We start from the raw sequence: 9551 nt of genomic DNA, 5'->3' as shown, positions 1-9551 counted from the left end.
TTATTTTTATTTTAACCAGGGTGCTAACCAAACCATTGCTCCGATGTCCAGTTCCAGTCATTTCTGGTTCTGTCCCTTACACTCGAAACCACAACAATTCACTTCACTTTTTCCTCTCATGTGCAAAGCACTTTCTCAATCTCCATATGACCTTACAACAATCTTCAGGTACAGGGAATCTTATACATGGTCCCAAGTTTAGTTAGTAAGATACAATGCTTTCAGAGTGTGGATTTTGAGGTCAGACCTGCCTCCTCCTATAATTGTGTGACAATCTTAGTGCTTGAATTTGCTCATCCGTAAAATGGAGACTCCTTTCTTTTCTTTTCTTTCTTTTTATTTAGATAGAGTCTCATGTAATTCAGACTGGCCTTGTACGCACTAAGTAGCAGAAGATGACCTTGAACTCCTGGTCATCTAGCCTCTACCTCCCAGGAGTTGGGATTACAGGTCTGTACCTCAATGCCTGAATTTAAATGGAGATAATAATAGAACTTCCCTCGTAAGACTGTTAGAGTGAATGAGGTCATTTAGATAAAACGCTTAGCAAAAATTGGAATATGGTAGAGTCTCAATATTTTATTATTACCATTATCTTCATCATTATTATTATAATGTCTTATGGATTAGAAAACAGAGTACCTCAAGAGCTTTTACTATGAATTCCAAATAAGCAGACACCCTTTCTTTTTTTATTTATTATTTTTATTTTGTGTGTATGCTTACATGTAGGTAAGTGCACCCATGTTGTGCAATGCCCGCAGAGGACAGAAGAGGGCATCTGATCCCCTGGAACTGGAGTTACAGATAGTTATTAGCTGCTATGTGGGTGCTGGGATTTGAACCTGGATCTCCTGCAAGAACAGCCAATGTTCTTAACTGCTGAGCCATCTCTCCAGCCCCAACACTCTTTTTTATCTGACCTTCACATGCAGAATATTAATGGAGGAGATTAATACCACCATGCAGAGTCATCAGGTGAATTTATAGATAGTCTGAGGATGTTGATAATGGTATTTGGCTTAGAGTTTCAAGAGCAATGTGTTCTTTCCTTCCTTTATAGGGGATCACCAACTTAAAAAATTCAAATTCAAGTAGATCTGTCAAGGGGGGCAGGGTATATTAAAATCCAGCCCCTCAGCAAAACATTCTATTTTTACATTCTTTGCAGACAATCCCAGGATACGGTTATTACATATATTTGATCTTGCCAAGCGTGGTAGCACATGCCTTTAATCCCAGCACTCAGGAGGCAGACACAGGTGGATCTCTGAGATAGAGGCTGGCCTGGTCTCCATAGTGAGTCAAGGCCAGCTGGGGCTACAGGGAGATCCTATCTCAAAAAGGCCAAAATCCAAAACAAACCAAAAAAAAAAAACCAAACCATAAATTTATTATCCTATAATATTTATGACAGTGCTCAACACCTAGTAGGTCTTCATTAATTCTAAGAAGTAAAGTTGATTAAACACAGATTAGGGTGAGAGTGAAGGTCAGCGCTACTCACTCATGGGAGGCCATGCATACTGATGTGAGAAAGTGCATTAAATTAATATTTATGAATCGCATAACTTGAAGTGAGGTATATTACACACATTTTCTTTCCAGTTTTCCAAACAGGAAAAGCTGGTATTGTTTCCATTTCAGAGATGTGCAATCCAGTCCAGGGAGGTTAAGTGGTCTGCTCAGTGCAAATAGGTACATAAGAGTGCAAATTTGGATTTCTTGGGTATTTATTGTTGTTTCGAGACTCCGCTTAGCACCAGTGTTACCAAGCCACTACCTTTCATGGGATTGAGTCCAAGGTAGTACCATACCATCCCCAAATGAATTAATGTCCATGGACAAAAATGAAGGTAATTCTGTAAGTGCACAATTGCATGTGTGGCAGAGACAAAGGATATAGAAGTGTCCCTTGAACTGGGAGTCCCTTTCACCGCCTCTGTGTGGGCTGCGGTTGGCAGGCTGAGAGCTGGTGGGGCTGCGTGGGAGCCACTGTTTAGAGCTTGGAGAGTGGGAGGGGGATTCTTCTGTTACCAAGCAAGACATTAAAGCTGTTGACAAGGAAGAACCCCAGCCCTTCTGTAAAAGGAAGTCTTTTTTTCTCTTCCTGGCGGCCAGTGCTGCCATCAGTCATGAGACTGATCATGTCCCTGACTCACTTGAACCCTGACACCTTCAGAAGGGAGGCCCAAGGGAGGGGAGCAAGAAAGACCAGAAGCTTTGCTGAAAGTCTGCAGAGAGCACCCTGAACAGCGAGAGGAGCTTTGGAGAGTAGCAGAGCCCCGCATATCTAGGGCGATGTCCTAGCCATCCTCCACACTCTACCTAGGAGATTCTCCCGACATGCTACAGTGCTGCCTGAGCCTCCCGTGGTTCTCCATCATTTACTAGGCGGAACCTACTTATTGTGCCTTTTAGGAAAGCCTTTATCCTGAGATCTGGCCTTTCCCTTCTTTACCCCTACACCTCCCTGGCCCAAGAACTTGTGTATCTCCTTGTTGGGGCATCTGGGCCTTTGCAAAACGCTGTTTCTTCTGCCTGGAAAGCTGCCCTTCCCCCCCGCCCCCCCCCAAACCACTTTTTGCCTAGAAGTCAGACTCTGCCTTAGCATAAGACTTGTAGATCAATTTCAGGGCACCAGGCAGTGATAATACTCCCTTGGTTCTGCCATTCTGCATCTGAGTTCCAGCCCACCACAGCCCTGGAGGAGCTAGGGAACAGATGTGGAGGAGATATGCTCCAAATTTAGTCCATGTCCTGTTCTCTAAAACTGCTGATGGAAAAAATGCAGCATTATCGTTAAACTCTCAGCCTCCCTTACCTTCTTTGTCATCCTGGACCCCCAGAGAAGACTAGAAGATGATGTGTTAAAATCAAATATGGAGTTCTGGGGCTATAACCATGGTCAGTAGTAGAGCACTTGCTTAGCATGTATAAAGCCCATGTTCATTCCCAAGTACCAATAATAATAATAATAAATCATTTTAGATCTAACTTTGAAGCCCAAGTAATTTTGTGAACCTGTGACAGATGAGGTCTACCTAAGCTGTCACTGAGGGAAGAGAAGAGGAGATGCAAAAGTGCTTTATACATGGCAGGGTTGAGACTTCCCTCAACCGAATGCATCTTATTCTCATTTTTTATCCTGGCTCACATTCAGTTCCCCTTTCCCCACATTCTCTCAAGTGTGTGTGGAGAGGTGTCCTTTGAGGGTATATAATCAGCTGCGGGTACAATCACAGACTTGCAGGGCTGATGATTCCATCCCACACATTCACCGCAGGTTTCCCTTTAGTATTAGAAACAGCTAGTGAGTACCTGGGCTGCCTGAAGTATCTTCATTATCTCATGAAATCTTTGCAACCACATGAGGTTTGTTTTATTATGTGCATTTTTGCAGATGAGGCTGAGAGTTATACTATTTTCTCAAGGCCCAAAAGTTCACTGAGGCTATCAGTCAATAGCACCCCTGAATCCCAAACCCATCTTCTCAAAAAAATCCATTTAGGAGCTCACGAGATGGCTCAGTGGTTAAGAGCACTGGACGCTCTTGCATGGAACCCAGATTCAGTTCCCAGTAACTACAACTGTCTGTAACTCTAGTTCCAGGGGATTTGACACCCTCTTCTGATTTCTGCAGGCATTGCATCACACACACACACACACACACACATATGTAGGCAATACACTCATGCACATAAAATAAAAATAATAAGTAAAATATTAAAAATAAGTAAATAAAAATAAGCATTTAGTAAGTACCCAGTGTGTACAGGTACTATGTTTAGCATCAGGGAACATGTGGTAAGGTAGGCTCAATGTTTTGCCTTGGAGCAGCTTACATTGTGCTCAGGAAAACACATCATAAAGAATCAGTTTATACCGTAGAAAATCAATATGGCGGTGCATGCTTGTAATCCAAGCCCTTGGCAGAAAGAAGCAGGAGGAGCCCAAGTTTGAGATAAGGCTGTGCTATATAATGAGACCCTGTCTCAAATCAGCCAACCAAATAAACAAACACAAAAACTTAAACACCACTACCACCACCACCACCACCAATAACAACAATATCAACAACCAAAAATGTTCAATGGGAGGCTACATAGGACTTTAAAGTACACCAGGAGCAATGGGGGCAGCAGGAAAGACACTGGAACCTACTAGAGATAAAGGGCCGAATGTAAAGCATGAGTTTGCCACAGTGCAGGTCAGGGGATGAAAGGAAATGCTTCCTAGTCAGAGGTGGTCCAGGAGCACAGGTGCAGTCCTCCCACCAGTGTGGGTTGGACTACCTCCGTATAATTTCACCCCCCTTCCTCTGCTGAAACAGTCATTTACATGTTCTTTAGCCACAACCTGTGAGGATGTTTTACACCTCTGAGTGCTTTTATTTGTTAAGCTCTATCTCAAAGGAAGGAGCACAATATTTTGGTATTCCCCGGGTATGGGGGCAAGACAGGGGAAGATTATTTTTTAAGGGCAAGAGGTCCACTTCCTTAATCTTAGACACCGTATTTCAGAGATGGATGCCTGATGCACCTGCTCTGTAACTGATTGTCACATGCTGGAAAACACAGACATGGGGATGATTGTATGTGAATCCTGAGTTGAGGTTCATGTGGCTAGTGAAAGAAAAAGGGAGGCCATTTCTTCTTAGGACTCTGGGTTGGTTCATTGATGTTGAGTTTTATAGCTAACATTCTGAGATATAAAAAGGTTTTACATTGACATCTCCATGAGACAACTATATGTACTTTTTTATTAAGAGGCCGAATTCATCTAGTCTTCATCTACTGAAGTTATTGTCCTTTGGAGGCATCATTTGAATGCAAGATTTCTTAGCTAAAATTCAAGATTTCTTAGCTACACACACACACACACACACACACACACACACAATAACTGAAGAATCTGTACACAATAGAGTCCAATCCTGGAATATTTTACAAATGCATTGAGAAGATAAAACACAAAATAATTGAGGTGGTCTGATACTATTCACTGCTATGGCATGAGATGACTTACCCCTAACTAAGTTTTGGGTTCATATATGTGAACATTGTAAGCTGTTCCTTAGTTTTTATAGAAATTGGTTCTAGGACCCCTGAAGATATCATAATCCAAATAATCCTATATATAAAATGACATAGTCTTTCTTTAAACCTACATACAACTGTTTAAATACTAAAGTACCCTTTCAAGATTGGGTCTAATTACCTAATGTAGTATTATACAGAGTTGTTTTATTGTCTTGTTTTTATTTGTATTGAACACTATGTTGGTTTCATTAGTTTTTCTTTTTTGTGTTTGTATGTTCTTGCATGCACATTTGTGTAGGTCCACATGCACATGTAGGCCTGTGTGCTGAGGCCAGAGATCTATGTTAAGTGTCTTTGTCAATCACTGTCCACCTTATTTATTTATTTATTTATTTATTTATTTATTTTGAGACAGGGCTCTCAGTGAACCTGGAACTAGCCAATTGGCTAGACTAGCAGGCCTATGAGATCACTGAGATCATCCATCTCCATCTACCAGTACTAGGATTCTAGGTACTTGATGCTATTTGAACTCTAATCATGTGCTTGCAATCGATGTACCAACTGAGCCATCTCCCAAGCCCCTCATTACTTTTTGCTAACATTTTTGACTCCTGGTTGATTGAATATATGGATATCCAGGATGGAGAGCTGGTTATTTTTCCCAGCAGTGGGGCACGCCTGTAACTGCAGTCTGTCTCCACTGCTCTTATCCAGGAAGTTGTCCTGGTATACCTGTAGAGGATCCTTTTGCTGAGCACCGTTTAGACAGCTGTGACGGTTTGCTGTGACGGTGCTGGGCATAGGTGACTCCTGTTCTTTGAATTCTTATATGAGCCTTCTGAAGCCCAATAAACAATAAACTAAAACATAAGCCTAACCAATCAGAAACCACCAATGAGTCAGTAACTATAGACATCCATCACTCATAACAAAATGAGGCAAATACTTTATTTTAACCATCAATGGTTTTTGTTTTGTTTTGTTTTCCAGTGCTGAAGATTAAACCTAAGACCTTGTATATGTTAGGCAAGTGCTCTTACCACCAAGCACCATCACAGACCTTTTTCTTGTTTTCATTTTGAGACAGGGTCTCACTAAATTGCCCAGTCTGGCCTTGTACTCATTATGTAGTCCAGGAAGGCCTTGAACTTGTTACCTTCTTTCTTCAGCCTCCTGAGTAGCTAGAATCACAGGGTTGCATCATCAAGCTTTGCTTCAAGTTTCAGCCTATAAAAACCTACTGTTCTCTCTGCTAGAGTGGAGTGCTTAGAATCTTTCCTGGCATGGAGTGCTTTGGGGAGAACATCCTCTTTGGGGAGAACATCCTCTTCTTCCTCTTTCTTGGGTTCTTTCCTTTCTCCCAGTGCATGAGACATTGTGCTTATAACAGCTGCCAAAGTAAACCCCACAATCCACCTGCCCCCTGCTGAATCTTCACATGTCCTAAAGATGCTTAGTCAAAAGCTTCAGATACACCCTCAGAAACAAAGGGTTCTGGGTAATCCCAGAGAATATACCAATTGCAGGTCCTGCTGGGGACTAAAGGATGTACTGATAAGTCTTGCACAGAAAATTCTGGCCAGGACCTAGAGAGATGGCTCAGCAGTTAAGAGCACTGGCTGCTTTTGCAGAGGACCCAGGTTTGACTCCCAGCATCCACATGGTGACTAACAGTCGTCTGTAACACTGGTTCCAGGAGATCTGATGCCTTCTTCTGACCTTTACTCGACACAGGTACACTTACATACATGCAGGCAATATACTCATGCATATTAAAAAATAACAATAAATTAAAAAAAGGAAATCTTGGCCTGGCTTAAAACTCCTAGAATACTGGAGAATAGGAAGGGTTGCGTGGAGAAGAGGGTAGAGCCTGATGTGCTTGCACAATTTTGGATTCACATCCTCTCATTTCTGTCCTTTGTTCCGTTCCCTGACTTAGTGCTGCTTGTGGAAATGGGGGTTGGTGCAGAGATTGGCCAACCCAACCAAAGCCAGCTGAATGGAGCATGAGATCTGAATCAGCCAGAGGCAACTGCTCGGAGCCCCAGAGCCCATGTCTCAGTTCCGCCTGGCATCACCAATTATCTGTGCCTCTGACATCGGGTGTTTTTGTTTTTTTCTTTTTTTTCTTTTTTCCTTCTTCCTCTTCATTCCCTCGAAATAGAACTATAATTAAATCCAGAATTGTACTGGAGACTCTATCATCGTGACAAAAACAGAACATAATGTCTGCAGACAGAAACACTCTCTCAATAAAAATTAATTATGCACAGCTCATGGCCCATTAGGATGGTGGTGTGAGGAATACATATGGAGGTGTGGGAGGACTCAGTTTGGTGGTGCTGACAGGGCGACTTCCCCCTCTCTAGGTTCCTGCTGTGGAGCTCTCCATTCAAACAAAATCCCCACCATACTTATCCCCTTCCTGGTGGCTGCTCTCTTCCCTTCTTTTATGTTCTGAGAAATTGAAATCATAGACAGGGCTGAGAGAGGTAAAAGACAGAAAAGAGAAAAATCAGGAAAGGAGAGGGTGAATTTGTGATCTGTTATTCCCATTTAATCTCTTTCTTTCCAGGGGAAATATTCTCACAGGTAGGCAGGTGGGAATCTAAGACTTCTCCTGGCATTGTGTAAAGTGTGCTTCCTGCCATGGAGAGCAGACAGGGTAATTGAACCCTAGGTGAAGATGGTGGAGCCTAGAGCCCATGCCTCGTATTATCCAGGAGACAGAACCATCTCTCAGGACACTGCTCTTCCTACAGTCCAGAGCCTGAGCTAGACACAACACAGCTACGCGAAGGTTCTGAAAGTAGACACAACCTCTAGAAAAAATATGGAAAAAAATCTAGAGACAGGAGACGCAGGGTAGGAGCATCTCACCTTGTCAACTTAACTAGGGAAGAGGAAATGAACTAATGAAAACTGAAGGTAGATCTGGAGGGATACAGTGTATGTCAGTTTTCCATTTCCATGACAAATACTTGAGACAAACAGTACATTTATTTTGGCCTGGCCTCAGGAGGTTCAGTTCACAGTCTCTTAGCTTATTGCTATAGAATTGTGGATGGAGAGAGCATTATGGTAGAAAGGGCAGAGTGGAGTAGAGCTACTCACTTCTTGAAGGTTGGGGGGGCAAGGGGGGAGAGAGAGAGAGAGACAGAGACACAGAGACAGAGACAGAGACAGAGAGAGAGAGAAGAAAGAGGCAGGCCATGGGCAAGATACATCCGTCAAGGCATGTCCTCAGTGACCCACATCTGTAATTAGGCCTTATTTTCCATAGTTTTACCACTTCCCAATAGTCTATTAAAATTTTGAATCTATCAATAGATTACACATCTAATGATCAGGAAAACATTCCCACAAATATACTCAGAACTTACAGGAGTCTCTCAGTCAAATTAAGTTGACAAGATTTTAATCATCACAGAGATCTTCTAAAAATATCTTTAATTTATCCTTTGATAAATTTGTATTGTGATCATATCTACTCCCAAGTCCCTCTTCCTCTCAGCAGATACCCCAACATATCGCCTTCCCACTTCAATGTTCTCTATCGCACCCTTCCCCGTTTTTGTAACCCACTAAGTTCAATTACTGCTGCATGCTGGAATGTTGGCTGACCCTGCTGCCTTGTCTTGTGCAGGTAACCATAGCTGCAGTTAGTTCATGAGTGTAATGTTCATGTTATGTCCAGAAGACAGTATTTCACAGCACTCTACCCCATCCTCCAGTTCTTACATTCTTTCTGCTCCCCTTCCATGATGTTCCCTATGCTTTGGCGGGGATGGAGCTAAGGCTTGCTATAGATGTCCTATTCAGGGCTGTGCATTCAACAGTCACTTATTCTAGGTACTTTGACTAGTTATGGGTCACTGCATTAGCTGCTGTCCACTGCAGAAAGAAACATCTGTGGCCAAGGTTGAGAGCAACACTGATTTATCTAAGGGAAAAGGGAACACAGAATATGTTTGTTAGTATATAGTGTTTCTTCCTGCAGAAGACTTAATCTCCACTATCCACTCTGTATGGAGGAGGGTCCCAATAGACTTCACTAAAAACTTAGGTCATAGCTTAATTGCTTGGGTATTGCCAAGGGCTCAGGAATAGCAGTTCCATTGGTCATGAGGCAAGCAGGAGCCATGAAAGAACTTGTGGCTAGCACTAGAGAAGCCATCTTGAATATGGATCACCAGAGCCATCCTCCAAACCCAAGTTCATCATGCTGAATTTTTCTGCTGATTCTATAAGTAGGAGGTTGCATGGACTGCTCCCTAAGACTTGATGATTCTATTGAGTCAGCCAATTCACCCCCATTTGAGAGGGGTATAGAGTCTTATATGGACAAGTACATGATAATTTATTGATGGTGACTCTCTCTACTTCCGGAACCATAGATCACATCAAATAGACATACAAGCTGTGAGAACGGCACTGCAGACAGATATGGTAGTTCTGTTGTATTTTCCCCCTTTACTTCTGCTTAGATAACCTCTTCCCCAC

This window comes from Nannospalax galili, unplaced genomic scaffold, assembly GCF_000622305.1.
Source record: "Nannospalax galili isolate Female #2095 unplaced genomic scaffold, S.galili_v1.0 scaffold210, whole genome shotgun sequence".
In the NCBI taxonomy this organism is placed as follows: Eukaryota; Metazoa; Chordata; class Mammalia; order Rodentia; family Spalacidae; genus Nannospalax; species Nannospalax galili.
The sequence above is the reverse complement of the archived record's forward strand: the minus strand, read 5'-3'. Positions refer to the sequence as shown.